Raw genomic sequence first — 18,330 nt, 5'->3', positions numbered from 1 at the left:
CTAGCTTGCCACAGTTAGACGTTGCCCGTTCGATTCTCAGTTAGAGCGTCTTCTGTGTGGCAACATGCGTGAATGGGCGTTCCTTCATTGAAGGTTGTGCGTTAGGCCCGGCAAGCCAGTACGTAAAAATCTACTGCAAATCATTAGTGGACCGGAGTTCCGCTGAGGCGACCCCTAACTGGGGAAAAAGCCGAAAGACACAAACTGACATTGGATTAGAGCAAGGAACAAGTTTCCCCAATGGGGTACTTCGCTTTAGTTTAAGACTTTGTTTCTGAAACTCGAAAACGAAAATTTCAGGAGTCAGCCGACCGGCACTTGCGAACTACTATTGGCTTCGGGCACCGCACGGCAAGTTAAGACTGATGTAATGGCGTCAGCTGAGTGCTTTATACCCCGGACTACCGGACATCATGGAAGATGAGACAGCAACCGACACAGGACCCCCAGACTTTGATAAATCAAGCCGACTGAGGGCTACTGCAAGCAGATAACCCAAATGTGATGACTGCAACAGTGAAACATGAAGAACATCTGCAGAGGCAAAACCAGCCCTGGATTTAGAAAACAAAGGTAGATTGTACTGCTTTGTGAAAGTATGGACAGAAGACCAAGTAACTGCTTCTAGAATGTCCTTAGTAGGCACACCTCTCAGAAAGGCTGCAGAGGTAGAGGCTGCTCTAGTAGAATGGGCACTAATACCCTGAGGGGGAACCTTCCCATGCTGCAGGTAACAAAAGTGAATGCAATGAGCAATCCATTTGGAGATGGCTTGCTTTGAAATAGCTTTACCCTGAGCCCCAGGTGCAAAACTAACCAATAACTGTTCAGATTTTCAAAAGGATTTAGTCCGAAGTAAAATCTCAGCTGTCTATGCACAATCAAGAAAGTGCAGAATCCTTTCCCCTTTATTTTGGGATTGTTGAAAAATGTAGGCAGGTGAATAGACTGGTTAAGGGTTAAACTTGAAACCACCTTATGCATAACGGAGGGACTGGTTCTCAGAGAAACCTGATCTGAGTGAAAAATAATGACAGGTTCTATTGCCATTAAGGCTTGCAGCTCAGATACCCTTCTAGCTGAAGTAATAGCTAAAAGGAAAGCAGTCTTCCAGGATAGAAACTTCAAATCTGCAGAGTCAGCTGATTTGAAGGGAGGCAGAGTAAGTTTTTCCAGGACAAAATTAAGATCGTAAGCAGGAGTAGGAGGTCTTCTGAGAGGTCTAAGATTACTAGCTCCCTTCAGGAACTGCTTCATCAAGGGGTGAGAAAAAATGGGCTGCTCAAAAGAACAATGAGCTGAAATTGCTGAAGCGTGAATTTTGATTGAAGTAAAGCAAAATCCACCATTAAGCAATCCTGCTAGGTAGTCAAGAGTGAGTGAAAGAGAAAATAGTATTCTCATTCCTCTTAGGCTCTCCTTCCTATCCAAGAGCAAAATCTCTTCCATTTATCTGCACAGGATTTTCTTGTGCTAGGCCTCCTGGCCTCATGAACTTCAACCACCTGCTGGGAAAGATTTAAAGTATTAGCCAGGCAGTTAAATGCAGAGTTTGAAAATGAGGATGAAGGAACTTTCCCCTTCCCTGAACCAACAGATCTGGTACCAGGGACAGATGCCAAGGCTGAGCCTGGGAAAGGCTGCGAAGGAGGGGATACCAATGCTGCCTGGGCCAATCTGGAGCTATCAGAATAGCCTTTGGTTTTTCGTCCCTTACCTTTAGCAGCACTCTGGGAAGAGGAGGCAGAGGAGGGAATGCATAAACAGAGATGTGTCTATGGGAAAGACAACGCATCCACCCTCCAAGCTTTGTTGTGAAACTCCCTGGTGCAGAAGGTTGAAAGGAAATGATTGGTGTGAGGGGGGAAAAGATCCACTTGTGGGGTGCCCCAATGATGAGTGATGCGATGGAAAATGTCTCTGTTCAGTTGCCACTCGTGAGGATCCAGAACATGTCTGCTCAAATGATCCGCCAAGGAGTTCAGCCTCCTTGGAAGACACTGGGCTATTAGATGAAAGTCCATGGATACTGCTATGGACCATAGTCTCATGCTTTGGTCTGCACAAGGGTAGGAGTGAGTCCCCTCCTTGCTTGTTGATGTACCACATGACTGCGGTATTGTCTGTCCTGATCATAGAGTCCCAGGGTAAAGTAGGCCCTTGAAAGCCAGCAATGCCTGCTGCACTGCCATCAATTCTTTTAAGTTAATGTGCAGATGAATCTGCTGGGTGCTTCATGTCTCCTGTATGCCCCTGCCCTCCAGACGAGTCCCCCATGCAACATCTGAGGCGTCTGTGGTGAGAGCCTGGCTGGCAGGCGGTGGGCAGAAAGGCAGATCCTTGCTCTGAGAACAGGCTGTCGCCCACCAAAGGAACTCAATTCTTCTCCTGATTCCCTGTCTACAAATAAAGTCTAAGTCCTGTGTGTGCTGACACCAAAGATTCTTGAGGTACCATCGAAGTTTTGTCATATGCAGCCTTGCATATGGGATCATCAAAATACATGTAGCCATGAACCCCAGTGCTTGCAGGAATTGCCTTGCAGAAAGCTGAGTCATGCTTGCCAAGTTCATGAAGTATGCAGAAAGATCTTCTTGCTTCTGTTGAGTGAGGAATACCATCTGGGTGGCTGTATTCAGACTCGCTCCCAGGAAAACCATCTCCCTTGAAGGAACCAACTTCTTTTCGTTGAGAGTGTAACCCAAAGAGGTGAGAATGTTCTTCACGAAATCCAAATCCTTTTCTAGTTGTTCTGGGGAGTTTGCTTCAATGAAACTGTCGTCCAGGTAAGGATAAATTTGAATGTTTCTCTGCCTGCAAAAAGCAATGGCTGGAGCCAGGCACTTCGTAAAAACTCAGGGAGCAGTAGATAAGCTAAAGGGCAATGCAGAGAATTGAAAGTGTTGCTCCCCAGCCCTGAAATGAAGGAACTGCCTGCAACTTTCCCTTATGGAGATGTGCAGATAAGCCTCCTTGAGATCCAAAGTAACAAGCCATGAATCCTTGACCTGCATTGGTAGTAATTGTTGAAGGGTGAGCATCTTGAATTTGGGAATCACCAGAAAAGTGTTTAGAATGGACAGATCCAGAATATGGCACCAGGTGCCCCCTTTCTTGGGTACCAGAAAAAGCCTTGAATAAAAACCCAGGCCTGCCTGATTTGCTGGAACTGGCTCTATAGCCCCCATAGTCAGTAGAGAAGAAATTTGCGTTTGTACCTCTGCCCTGAGAGTTCTGGTTATGTCTGGGTATCCTTGTAAAACAGGGAAGGTGTGAAAGTAAAACATGTAACCTTGGTTTACTATATTGAGCACCCATTTGTCATCTGTGATGGTAGACCATACCTCTGCGAACCTGGCTAACCTTCCCCTCAAAAGAAACCCAGGGTCCGCAGACATTCCCATTTAAAATGCTCCCAAAGAGTATTCAAAGTATCCCAAAAGTAAAAATCTTCTGGAGGGGAGGCAGAAGGGATAGAATCCCCCCCAGCATCAGAATCCTCAAAGCCAGAAAAAAGTTGAGAATTTCCTTCTTCACCAGTAGACATACTGGAAATCTCAGAATCTGAGACAGACAAAACATCAGGAGATAATTCCCTACCCCTCTTGGAAAAGGGGGGGGGGGATGAGAGCCCCTAATCAGGTAAAGAAGATCATCAGCCATCTTTACCAACTGGGACTGAGGTAAATGAGGGGAGGCCGACACCTGCTTGTGAGTAGGTTTGTGGCCGGAAGGTTTACTAGCAATCCAGAGAGACTCGGGAGGCCTAGCAACTGCAGAAGTCTGAATTAAGGTAGTTGGTCTGGTTCTGGTCTCATGTCGAAAAGAAGAGGCGTCAGAAGCCGGTGCCTAAAAAGCAGCTCCGGACCCATCTGAGGTGGCGACAGGCAGAGGGTCTTAAGACGAAATAGCAGTCTGTGGCAAGGAGGACTCCGTAAAGGTCTTGAAGCTTGCAGCTGAAAATCTACGGACTGCAAGGACTGCGAAAGCACCTCACTGACTACCGCTGTGCTGACAACCAATTTCTCCGGTGTGTCATCAGTAGATTTAACCCAAGGCCTGTCACGGTCCTTGTCTTTGCGTTTCCTAGGTATATCCGAAGTCGGGAGACCAGAAGACACCATACCGACGAACTTAGGCCAGACCCAGAAATGCTTATACAAAATCTTAGCTCTATGGCGTATGGTACGTGGGTGAAAGGAAGCACAGAGATCACAGTTAGGGACATCGTGCTCAAGGCCCAAACAAGTTATACAATAGGAATGAAAATCACAGTGCGGAATCTGTTTTCCACAGGCAAGACAGTTATTGACTATCTGCCATTCGTTAAAGCAAGAAAAGAGAATCCCCAACGGGATACTTATCTGAAGGAGTCAACTTGGTAGTCGGAAAGCGAAACGAAGTTAAACAGCCAACCAGCACTAGTGCGAATTGCATCTGCTTCAGGCTCTGCAGCAAGAAAGACTGAGGAAATGGCGTTGGCTGCCTCCCTTTATATCTGACGCACTGACATCAGTTTTACAACAGGCTGCAGCCGACGTCATATACCAAGGACTCTGGTATTCGGGCCAACTGAGGGTTACAGAGAGCCGGATAACCCATATGTGAGGACTGCAACAGTGAAACACGAAGAACATCAGCTACAATTATCCCCTTTCACAAAGGTAGCCTAGTAATAGACATGGGGAATTACAGACCCATAAGACTGAGCAGCCTCATCTGTAATGTCATGAAACGTGTTATTATGAAATTCATAAAAAAACACAAAGGTGACCTCCAAACCCTGGATCCTACTCAGTGCGGCTTCGTAAACAGCAGATCCTGCCTGTTAAACCTGGTGAATTTCTTTGAAAGTGTGACTAGGGCTATTGATGTGAGCAAATCTGCGTACACAGCATACCTCGACTTGGCAAAGGCTTTCAACACAATCCTACATTCAGGGATTACCAATAAACTTAGCAAATTGAATGCAAACCCCTTCATTGTAAAATGGGTTGCCAACTGACATGCAAACAAGACACACACTATATCAAAGGGGTGACTCCCCATCAACCAGCAGACCTGCTCCTAGCGGGGTGCCATAGGGGTCAGTGCTGGGCCCCCTACTGTTTGGTATATACTTCTCAGAATTTTAAGTTAAAACTAAAGGGTTGTGGCTGACCAAGTTTGCAGATGACTGCAAAGTAAGTGCAACTGATGAATCCCCAAATATTGGCAGTATATTTAAGGAGGGTCTCTCACAGACCAATGACTGGTTTATTAGTCACAGTCTCAAACTGAATGCAAAGAAATGCATAATTTTCTTTGGCACAAACAATGTCCCTTCTTACTATCAAACCAACTATTCCCTAAATTCTCATGAAGGGGTAAGAGACCTGGGATCACAGACTAACCATGACCTGAACTTCGACTACAATGTTGTCTCCTGTTGTAAAGAAAGCTTTCCACGTAGCTAACTTGATCAGTAAAGACATTACCTCGAGAGCAAGAGAGGTTATAACCCCCCCCTAAACTCTGCACATATCTGGCCCATAATGGAGTACAATGCCCCATTTGGTATGCACCATATTAAGCACCTGCAGCAGTTAGAAAGACCTCAAAGGCTTCCAACAAAGATCATCAAGAACCTCCAGCATGTGCGTTACACAGACCAACTAAAGTTTCTGTCACTACACTCCGTATCATATAGACCTTTTAGGGGATACTTATGCCTGGCCTACAGACCAACCCAAGACCCAAACCTAATGAACGTAATGCATATCTGTAAATCAAATGGGTCTCGGGCTACCCGTTCCGGGGACTTAAATATGGCCTGCAACTTAAACACGACATGCTGGAGGGACATCCCCAGCAACTGCCACGTCTTTGGAACAGGCTATCAATTCAAGTGAAACAGTGCACCTCTATGACACTGCTGAAGAGGAACCTGGATGAGTGGATAGGGCACCATAAATACTTACCAGAAATAGTGCCCACAACGCTCATGGACACAGGCAGTCATCACTAAATGGAATCTTGGTAACTGACTAGTACTTCTACGGTTACACATTGGGTTAAACAGCAAGGTTTAAAATGACCTCCAGGTCAACAACCTAGTAATCTTCTATGATTCTATGTGATCTGAATGAATGCACCACCAAAGGTATTTTTTGCAGGCCTGAGTTATGTTGATTTTGGTGGAGATAGGTTGATGTAAAATGGACCACTGGGTTGCTAATGTCCACTGTAAGATTCTCATATGGTATGTTAGTGGAGGTGATGTAATTGCAGAGGACATTGATCCCAGGGTCTGTAATATCTTTTGGGCTGGCAATACTGATTTCCCCCGAGTATCCTTCTGACTTGAATACAAATGGTTTGAACCCTTGGTAATGGGAGAGATGCTGTCATTGATGTGTTGAAAATGGCCCCTATGAAATCTAATGTCTGAGATGAATGAAGTTGAAATTTGTTGTTGTTGACTAATGCCTACAGTTTCAAGCTGCTATCAGCAGATGCTTTGTTGAGGCAGTTATGAGCCAGTTGTCTAGATACAAAAACACTCAGAATCCCTGCAGTCTGAACTGAGCTGCTACTACCGACATATATTTGGTGAACACCCTTGGGGGCGGTGAGACCAAAGTGCAATGCTCTGAATTGGTAATGACCAGCTCCTAGCTGGAAACGTAGATATCCCTTGGATTGTCTGTCATTTTTATGTGATGACACACATCCTGGAAATCTACCAAACACATCCAGTCTTTCTTGTGCAGGAAAGGCAATATGGACTGAACCATGGTCATCTAGAACTTGGCATGCTGAACTGATTTGTTCAGATTGCAGATATCCAAAATTGGTCTCCAGTCCCCTGTTTTCTTTGGCACTAAAAAGAATCTTAAGTTCCAGATCCTTTCTGGTCTGGGGGAACCTCTTGGATGACTTTTTCTAAGAGCTTTTGAATTTCCACAGCTGCCATTTTCCTGTGACTGGGTAGGACATCGGGAATATTGTTCTGTAATGGTGGAGGTAGGGAAAAAGGGAATGACAGCCTCTGTAAATAATCCTCTGCACCCAAGTATATTTTATTATATCCAGCCAAGCTCTCTGGAACAGGGACAAGCAACTCCTAACTGCCTCTAAAGGTGGGCAATCAGACTTCCTCTCAGGAGTGCTGACATAGTCTCTCAGAAGTAATCTCTAGACCCCTGGTTTTGCGGGCCTCCTCTGCCACATAGGTAGCATTTCCCATTTCAGTTCCAACATCTGCCCCTCAGGGAACTCTCTCTATGTGATGGACCCTGGAATTTCCTGAACCACATCTTTCAACCATCAAATTGATTCCTGGAAAAAGTTTTTTGAGGGGTCAAAATATGTACTCCCACAGCAAATACGTTCTTAGCATCTCCCTCGCACCTGGAGAGTGTGTCTTTCACTTTAGGGCTGAATAACGAACTTCCATTCCGTTAAAGGAAACATTGATAAAAGACGACTTGAAAGGCTCTGCAAAGTCACATAGCTGCATCCAGGCATGCCTCCAGGTGGAAATACCTGAACCTGCTGCTCCTTAGGCTCATTCAGCTGCATGTGAAATAAGCCTCAAAACAGTATGACATAGATTGAAGGGTCGCTAACTGTGAAGCAATAGAAGAGTCCTTCAGAGGGATTTTGAGAGTTCCTTGATCAAATCCCTCCGTAATCTGTTAAAGTGTGCTAAATAATTCAGGGACCTCAGAGCAAAGGTCGCTGATGCATACACACACTTCCCGCACCTGTCCAGCGTCCTGAACTCCCCGGTAAGGGGGATGAACAAAAGAATTCCGTTTCACAAGTTCTTTCTTGGTGGCTGTCGCCATGAACATGGCATCCACGACCATAGCATCGACTGGTACTCCTTTGTTCCAAAAATCCCTTCCCTTCAATAGTGCCAGGATCCTATCTGTCTCTTGGGGATCAACTCTACAAAATCCAGTCCCTTCCATGCCCACTGAGAGTTCAAGCCAATGAGCTCATCACTGGGGGGAGTCACCCAGGAAGTAGATGGGCCAGTATCAAATGTCTCCAGGAATACTGATTTTATCTTGAGCAGGATTGTTAGTAGACCATCCTCCCCCTCCGTTTCAGGACCTTTAAAATGTCTCCAAATAAGACACAAGTGGTAATCTTGGGGACCCTTCCCTTTCATCAAAATCAGTGTCTTCTGTGACCGACTCCTGAGGGAAGTCCAAGTGCCTCTCTTGCACTTCCACTTCCGAGGGACTTCTTTGGTGGGATGTTCCGAAGTCTCAGAAGAGATGGTTATGCCCTGTGTGGTCACCTGGAAACTCTGGGCTGGCTGCCCTTGTGGAGTAGAATGCTGAGGCTCACAACACAAAGACATCTGAGAACTAGAGGGAAGATCCAAGGAAGGAGGAACCATCTGATCTCTAGAAGAGAACACACTCTGCCACCTTGAAAGCAGAATGTCCCAGGGAGAAGGAAAGTGTTGGTACAGAGAAGGCATGCTTCTGAACTGACAGCTCCTTCTAACCCGAAAACACCACACCAGAGGCAGAAGTCTGAGCTGAGCTATTGAATGCCAAGGCTCTGAGGTGCAGACACTGCTCAGACAACTTTGGAGTGGACTCTTAACCCTTTGGATCTGACAGCAAAGCTTTGTGTCCAAGAGCCACCTGGCTATGAAACGCTCAGAGCCAGCGAGGTCAGAGAAGACACTAGATCAGAAGACAGAGGCAACTTTGAATCTGAAAGACAGCTTTAGGAGTCTCAGATCTGTGAGCTTTAAAACCAAAGGACAGATCAGAGAAGCAGCCAGAACTGGTGGGGTTGTACAGAGTTCTCCGGACCTGCTGAGGTAGGAGCCGAGAGAACTCGCATCTGATTTTGTGCTTAACCCATTAACCCTGAGTGCCGTTTCACAGTGCCTCTATGCTTACATCCGAGCGCACTGCGAGACGGTAGTAATTGTATGCAGTTACACCAGAGTCCCTTCCACAAGAGCATCTAACTTTACAGCCATACTGTAGCTCCACTATTAAAAATAAGTTGAAAAAGTACCTGAACTTTTTCAGGTACTTTCTCAACTTATTTTTCAATGTGGAGTTACATGAGGTTTATATTTTACTTTTCAGAGAAAATCGGCTGTAAATACAAGTGACCGTAGTAAGACAATTCTCCACACATTGCAAGTGGGGGCAGCCAATCGGATTTTTCCATTTCAAGCCGCTACTTGCACCCGTAGTAGTATGGTAAGGTGAAAGCAGCTGACTAGTAGAGACCTGGTTTAAAGCTGCTTTTAGCCTTTTTTTGGCCAAGGGAAGCAAGCTGACTGGAGAATAATGGGGTCTGGGGTCTTCAGTTTAGGGGATGAGGTTAATAAATAACATGATTCAATTGTTTGTATGTTGTATTTGAGCCCAAAGTACGTATCCTACTTATTTACTGTAACCGCTGCAAATTTTGATGTTTTTGGCTTTGTGCAGAGGTGTTTATTTGTGGAGCCAAAGACAAATCACCAGTCCTCACAAGGTAATTTAATATTTGTCTTAATACAGTGAGATTTGTGTAAATGAAATGTTCAGTGTAGAGTGTAACGGCTGATGTAATGGTACTTTTCAGTGTAGCGTGTTAACGGTACAACAATAGCAGTATTCTTCCACCTATGTGAAAGAAGGGAAGTTAGTGCAGTAGCTTTGACAATTATGTGCATCCCTGTAAAAGTAAAAACATCTCCTTTCTGGTGCAACTTTTATGACTTTAAGAATACGGTAAGAAGTGCTGTTCACCTTTGCTGAGAAACAGACATACGCACCCAGGTCTTCACTGAGCGGAGCGGCTTCTATAAGGTAAAGCACATTAGTGGGCCATAGCTTTCATCTTGTCTTCTAAATTTTCAGATACAACACTCAGATTGACTGAGCCCTATCTGCTTCCTAGTCTGACCTCCTGTATTCTATAGTTAAGCATTGTCAGTGTACATGCTTTTGAACCCTTCCTCCTAATCTAACCCACCTTCTAACTCCCCTCTTTTGACTTTTTTTCTTTACAGCTTCCCTCTCACTAAACTGTGTGGTTCCCCCAGTTTGGATTGTCTTGATCGCACATACAAATGTAACGATCACCCCTTCAGAAAGTGATCTACTCACGGGAATACTCAAGTGTCAACCTCTGGCCTAGGACTACTAAACAATGAACTAGGTTCAACATATGTATTTAGTAACTTGGGAAAGTTGGTAGCATGCACACTAACCTGAATGGGTTAAATACCCCCCCCACACCTACCCACAATAATATTTGCCCTTTTCTTCCTGGCATTCTCTTTCTTTTTTTCCAACCATACATTATTTCAACCAAGTCAAAGTTTGCAAAGCTGTAGATCTGGCACTGACCTGCAGATATTTAGTACACCGATTGACTGTCTTGTTTTCTGGTCTCGCTTGGTTGTTGACTGATGATTGCTTAGCTGAGTATCGGACAGTAGGAGATAACTTTTACAGCATTAATCGCTGTGTTTAGTTTCTGAATAAGTAGGATGTGACAGGAGGGACAACAAAAATGCAGTGGAAAGTAAATAGAAGCATAGTAGGATTTAGTGTTATTTTCTTTATTTTTTCTGTTTTGTATATATTACATAGTCACTATTTGTCTATTTGTTTGCTTGTTTGTTTAGCTTTTGTACAATGTATAGTGATTTTTGTCTCTTGTTTGTTATTGCTTTTCTTTGGATGCTGTATGTTTTTATGCAGAGCTAAAGCAAGAACATTTGGTACGTTAGGCAGTATGCCTATTTGGCAGCTACAGTGACAATCACTTACAGACAGCCCATGCAAGTAAACTAATAGTCAAATAGTAGGTGGATTGGACATTCTCAACTGGCCGTAGGTGTGTGTGTGAGTGATACGAATGAACTACTGTGCAGGGCTAGCCATCTGGTGGTGTAAACCTTGGCTCAAGATGATTGTCACTGCTGAAGTGACACACTGACCCCCACGTGGAAAAGGAGTCGAGGATGGATGGATGTGAATATATAAATAAATGCATAGGATTACTGTGCCTCCAAGTACAAATAGCCAGCAATACTTATTGTAAGGAAAAATGCAGGCAAGAAGCCACATGAATATTAACTTTGTTTTTTGTGCTCTTGGCCATTCTGATATGCCAGATTTAAAAATAAAGAAAAACATTTTAACATCAGTTACTACAATAAAGGACTTAATATAGTACACTAAATATTCTGTATACATTAACAGTGAGAGAAATGCTAAGCCATTTGAACTTGCTGTCACATTCCTCAAGAGTATCCATGATGTGTTCCAGAATGCATAACTATATCTTACGTACTGTTTCTGTAACATATAGAAGTGAAACAGTTTTTAAATAAGGAAGCTTAGTATTGTATCGAATTATTGTTTAAAAAACCACTTTACTCAATACCGTTTATAAATATTGTAGTAACTGGTAATGGAAATGAGCATTTGGAGTTACACAGAGGATAGTATTTTCTGTCTGTAATTTGTACCCCATGGGTTAGCTTGGCTGAAACTGGCAAATTTAGAAGACATTTACTGTTTTTGTAAAAGACACTATTTTTTTCTGACTTTTTTCACAAAGCTCATTGGTAGCAATGGCCATTATTTCTATAAAGCTAAAATAATGTGCCTGCTTTATAGAACATTATCAGTTACAAAACACAGTGTTCTTATCCTTCTAAGTTCTAAAATTTGAAGGCTGAAGCTATATAGCAACCTGGCTTTGACCACCATGTTCCTTCTGTTGTACAGAAGGCTTTTTACGTGGCCCACCTCATAAGTAAGGGTATGTCATCCAGGGACATGGAGGTCACAACAACTCTGTATTCTTCCCTTATAATGCCCATTATCCAGTACATTCCTTTGTGGCATGTACCTCACAAAGAAAATGCAGCAGCTGGAGAAACCACAATGGTTCCTCACCACGAGAATCTATGGCCTCAAGCATCTCCCATACACAGATAGGCTGAAAGCCTTATCCCCTTCTACTCAGTTTCATATTCACTCGTCATAGGTGATCTCTGTCTGTTACAGAAGGCGATCTCAAGACCCCATCTTGATGGGACTGCTAAATATCCGCAAGTCAAGCTCCATTCGAGTAACCCACATGTGTGGCCTCAACCCAGTGTGCGACATCAATAGGACTTGTTGGTGGGACATATTTGTGTCCCAGAGACTTCTCCATTTGTGGAATAGCCATCCTCTCCATGCCAAGCAGAGTACCTTTTCATCCCTTAAGTGCAACCTGGATCACAGGATAGGAAACAAAAAATACATCCCTGGAATTCCACCCATGTCCCTGCTGGATAGGGGCATCAGGTGCTGACTTGAACAAACATGGGCTGCTCTAGCTCCCAAATGCTCCAAGTTTGAAACACTTAATGCATGTCCATCTATATAATCATAGTTCTAACTAGTTAAAGGTATACCATTGCATATTTCTGAATTAAAATCAAATGCTCACTTTTCACAAAGCATGCAATTGTTTTAATTGCTTTTATAAACTAATATGGTCAAAGTAATCAAAGGGAAAATAAGTGATGCTCATCTTTTATTTCTGTTTACACTGAACTGTAGAGAAAATGGTACTTAGGGGTTCAGTACCAAAATGGAGTACACACCAAATTGACAGTATATACCTTACTCATAAATGCAAGCTTCTGGGGGTGTTCTCGACAGCAGGCCTGTTTGTGTGCATGTGAAACAATAATGCATTTGTTGCTCATGTGAAATGCACATAATTGTTTTGTGTCAGCAGCTTTTGACACGCCAAACCCAAAAGGTTCGCCATCACTGCCTTAGGCTGTATAACCTGTCATTTGCTTATTTAAATTAGGGTCTGCCCGTACCATGTTTGGGGAAATGTTTCATTTGGTGATTGTGTACATCTCAACATTTTACTGAAGGGGTTTGCTTGGGTGAGTGTTTCATTCTGGTGCATGTGTATACCCGCATGTACTAATGAAAATGTTGCGTGGGGAAATAACTCATTGGTGTATCAGGGGAGTGATTCTGCATACATGGTCAGACTGCTGAAGTGAGCATTGAGCAAGAGAGTTTATTGTGTCATTTTGGTGCTTGTGCATAGACATCCCAAACAACTGATGGGTTACTGGAGAAAATAATTCATTAGTGTGTCACAGAAAAGCTTTTGCGTAATTGGAAATTCCATTTGGCCATTTTATTGTCCTGGCAGCTGCCTGTGTTATACTGATTCACTGGCTTAATGTAATTCGTACCATGGTGCCATGACCTGTTCTCTGAGCTGATGTATTTGCTAGAATATTACGGTACAAATATGGTATAAAAAGTTCACATTTCAAAGATGATTATGATAATTTTTTTATGCGTCTATTTTTCAAGTGTGTAACTGAATTAAGTGGGAACAAATGAAAGATTGCGAGGGCATCTCTTGTGCACAGCCCTCTTCAGGTCACAGCACAGATTTCTATTGACTTTAGATCTGGGCTCTGGCTGGGCCATTCCAAAGCTTTCATTTTTCTTCTGGTGAAGCCATGCTTTTGTTGATTTGGATGTATGCTTGGGGTCACTGTCATGTTGAAAGGTGAAATTGCTCTTTATCTACAGCTTAGGTTTTGTGCCAAAAGTGACTGGCATTTGGAACTGTTCATCATACTTCCCTCCACCTTGACTAAAGCCCTAGTTCCAGCTGAAGAAGAGCAACCCCAAAGTATGATACTGCCACCACTTCACAGTGGGGATGGTGTTCTTGTGTTCTTTTGGTGATGCAAAGTGTCGTTTTTGTGCCAAATGTACCTTTTGGAATTGTGGCCAAAAAGTTCACCCTTGGACTCATCAGACCAGAACACATTTTCCCACATGCTTTAGACAAAAGAATGTGCATACCTCAATATTTTACTGAAGGGGTTTGCTTGGGTGAATATCCCAGGGTGGTGCATGTGTATACCTGGACATACTAAGATGATGTTCCTTGGGAAAATACCTCATTGTGCATCAGGGGAGTGCTTGTTCATACATGGTCAGACTGAAGTGAACACTGGGCAACAGTTTATTGCATCATTCTGGTGTTTGTGCATACACAAGTGGGGGGCTACCTTCTTTACTGTGATACGAGACTGACAGAGAAACAGGACCCCAGTACTCCAGTCTTCCAGTTATGACTAACAACACTAACTGATGGCTTCTGGAGAAAAGGTTATGAATTACCCAAGGACAATAATTATGGTTCTAGATTTGTTTTACTTCAAAAAAATGTTTAGTAAGTCACTTTCTTATTCCATCAATATCTCAAGTTAACAATACTAACATTTTAAAAGTATCCCTGGTTATGTAGAAATGTTGGAATGATGGATAACAGCAACAGTGCTGATCAATATATCCAAACATTCTGAAACTATACTCTGATTTAGTCTGTCTTTCTATTGAATAATGTCTGGGTGGTATGAGAGGCTTAGTATTTTATTGGTGATTGTTGGCATTGCTCAACCAGCTATCCCGTAAAATATTTCTGGCTTTTTTTTACTTCTGTTACAATCAAACCAGAGGAATGGTTACATGAGATAACATGAATTACTACTGTTTGGACTAATTCTTACATGGATGGACCAGATAACTTAGACATTTCTGCTTGTAATTCTCTTTCTGATTATACGCAGTAGTTGCTGGAGAGAGGTAAAGGTCATCACTTGCTGACTGCTATAAGCATGGAACTACCATATATTTTGGGCATTTCTCCTGGCTTTGTTAGTCATGTGTGGAAATTAGGTGGGAGAAATGGTTCAGTAATATCCAAATGTTATACTATTTTTATTGAATTACTCTGGTCTTCTCCTAACAGATAACAATTACTCTGTTACATAACAGCTGCACAATATAACGAATGCCTACTCAACAGGTTATGTGCAGCAATTATTACTTGTGTCTGAGCATGCATAACTTTGAAGTAATGAAATGCAGCTCATTCTCACATTAACAAGTGCAATTACAATATAGCACTGAGTCATTATCATTTTTCAGGCAAAACTCTCCACAGCTGTCACTGTTATTCACATAAGTAGAAGTTATTATCAGTATTGATGAATGCACAAGCCAGATTTGGGTTTTTGTCTACATAGAGTCATTTCAAGCCACCCCCCCACAATTTTCTGTTATTTTTACAATTTGTTTGATATGCAGTAAAGTCCTCATTGTGGTTATATGCTTCATATTTTTGTGAACTACTGCAAGGAAAATATTATATCACTTCCATGCTTGATCCCTTATGTCCATTGCTGGATGGACACACAAAGAGAAAAGGCAGAGAGAAGGCAGACTACTGACATGGAAAAAGATTGTGAGACAGTAGTGGTATCAGCAGTTTGAGTGGGTAACCAATACAGGTATCAGACACATCAGATGCCCTCAATTGCCACTGAACTCCCATACCTGTCCTGGGTTCATTAGTAGAGTGGTGGTCCTTACCCTGCTTTTTCTCTTTACATGTGCCCTGTCTGTAGCCCTGGTCAGTTTCCACTCGTGCAGTATGTTGGCTACACCAAGACTGTGTATGTTTACAGTGATATGTGTCTACTAGTAATCAGATTGTGTGCGAGAGCTGCTGACTTTCAGGTTTTTAGGTTTGCATCTCTGCATTATCTTTGCAAATAATGAACCAAAAGAATAATGCCGATGTGGATAGCAGTGAAGATTCCAGCAGGAAAACAAGGTAATGAGCATTATATACATATACATGTTGTAGTAATGCAATAAATCCCTCAAACATCATCAGTAACCGATTTGCATTTCTTCTCTGTGCAGGTACTTCTACCTTGGTACACTGACATGGCTTCAGGAGCAGGGGAACGACAAGTGAGTGTGGGTGTGTGGCCAGTCCTACGTTCACTGGGCTTCCAGACATGCTTCCGGCAATAACAAATACTACAACTTGCAGGATGGTTTCATGCATGGATTGATGTTCAGGGTCGGTGGATCTACAATTAGCCACAACAGCATCACTGCAGAAGATGATCACCTGTTTAGAAATGACAGAGTTCACCTAAATGAAGATGGCATTGAATGGTTCTTGAGTGATCTGCACAATGGCGTGATGGCAGCAATGCATGACATACTGGCAACATGCACCTAGTGACAAAAGAATGAAAACAACCATAACAAATTAGGAGCAGTATGGTAAGTGAAAGTCTGTTAAATTTCATGAAAACCTTTTTCACTACTTAGAGCACAGTAAAAGAATTGCAATTGTACCTCTGCTAGGGAACATATCAACATGCTAATACCTCATTTGAAGTCAGTGTTAGTCCTCACAACATGGTAAAAGAAGTGTGCCTGTGGGCTGTACACATGTACATATATCAGTTTGTTTAGGACTTAGGTTAAGTGAGTTATGACATTTTTCATCCTTGGTAAGTAACTTTGCTAGGGAAGCTGTCAACGTGCTAATTAATACCTCTGTTTGAAGACAGTTCCAGTATATACAACATGGTAAAAGAACTGTCTGTATGCTGTACACATGTACAGATATCAGTTTGATAACTTAGGTTATGGAAATTATGACTTTTTTCATATTTTGGTAAATAACTTTGCTAAGGAGCATGTAATTGTGCCAAGTGATACCTCATTTTGAATACAGTATTAGTCCTTACAATATGATAACAGAACAGTGTCTGTATGCTGTACACATGTAGAGATATCACAGTTTTAGGACTAAGATTATAAAAGTTAGAATTTTTTTTCATATTCTGGTAAATAAGTTTGCAAGGGAGCATGTCAATGTGCTAAGTGATACCTAATTTTGAAAACAATGTTCGCCCTTACAATGTGGTACAAGAACTATGCCCATGGACTGTACACATGCACATATATCACACTTCGTTTAGTACTTAGGTTATGGAAATGAGGATTTTTTCATATTTTGGTAAATAACTTTGCAAGGGAGCGTCTGAATGTGCCAAGTAATACCGCATTTTGAAAACAGTATTGATAGTTGCAACTTGGTAAAAGAACAGGGCCTGTATGTTGTACACATGTGCAGATAAAGTTTGTTTCGCACTTATGGAAATTATGATTTTTTTTTTCATATTTTGGTAAATAACTTTGCAAGGTAACATGTCAGTGTGCCAAGTAATACCTCATTTTGAAGACAATGTTACTCCTTACAACATGGTAAAAGAACTGTGTGTACTGTACATATTTACAGATATTACAGTTTAGTCTGGTAGGATTATGAAAATTATACATTTCCAATACTTCTCATTATTTTGCCCATATCTTTGCAAATCTTTGCAAAGGACATTGGTGATGCATCACACAGTAATGGCTAAGGTATCATTTTAAAACTGACATTCATACAAACAAATTAAATACAAATTGCATGGGCCTACATGGTACACCGACCAAGATATTGTGCTTTGCTTTTCCAGAAAAGTAGAAAATATGCACAGTATCAGCATTGCTTGCCAAATATTTAATAATGACCAATACGCACCATCAACATTTACACTGTTGGAAAGGTCAGTGTCTGCTGAACTTTCACATTTATATTTTTAGTTTAGCTCTTATAGTTAAAAAGTTATGATAATTTCTTTTCTGCATGGTATTAGAAATGCATTTTCTGAAAATGAGCTCAGGCTGCACTGTTGTTCCTATGGTGGATGTAAGCATGCGGCATTTTCTGAGCTGCTCCGGAGTGAAGGAGTTAAAAAAAAAAAAAAAAAAAACTTCATCATTCTGTCCACATCCACTTCAGTGAGACTTATGGACAAACAGGAAAAGGCAATGGAAGGAGATCTGCGTCTTTCCAGGAAAAGGTAATGGGAGCAGAAAGGGAACTGGATCCAGGTAAGATACATACCTTGTTCTTGGTAGATGTCAAGCCTCTGAATGGATCAGATCCTAAGAAATGGATCTGCGGTCTCAAGTCGATGGATTCGAAAATTTGTGTGTCAGATCAGAGGATTTCTGAGTCTTCTTCCAAAGTTCCGAGGTCTGATACAAAGATGTTTAAGAGCTAGGATGCTCCAAAGGCTTCTTTTCTGCCTCCTCTCTCTCATGTTTGGAGGTTTGGCCTCCAGTCAGAGACTCTCCAAAGGCCGAAGGAAGAAGGCCTTTGAGAATTAACTTGTTTTTTTCTGTCAAGAGCTCTTTGGATTAAAAGCTTTAGAAATGGAGCATGAAGCTTGAAAATGTTCTGGTCTCAAGCAATACACTTGGGGGTTATGGGAATCATACAGCGGGACCTTATGCCCGCATTTGCTGCATTTTTTAAAACCTGATGGTTTATCTGCCATAACAGCATACTGCACAACATTACAAAAAGACAAAACTAACCAGAAAAATTCTACAAGAA

The 18,330-nt window shown here is 42.2% G+C and overlaps 1 protein-coding gene across 2 annotated transcripts in view; it reads right to left on the bottom strand.

Annotated features, from left to right (window-relative positions):
* The window catches only part of LOC122804250 (rho GTPase-activating protein 11A-like), a 1,502,515-nt gene that overhangs the window by 340,956 nt on the left and 1,143,229 nt on the right, over positions 1-18,330 (bottom strand). The window lies entirely within an intron of this gene.

The sequence above is a fragment of the Protopterus annectens genome, chromosome 6.part0, assembly GCF_019279795.1.
Source record: "Protopterus annectens isolate FY-2018-M chromosome 6.part0, PAN1.0, whole genome shotgun sequence".
Classification (NCBI taxonomy): Eukaryota; Metazoa; Chordata; order Ceratodontiformes; family Protopteridae; genus Protopterus; species Protopterus annectens.
This window is presented reverse-complemented; position numbering and strand designations above follow the sequence as displayed.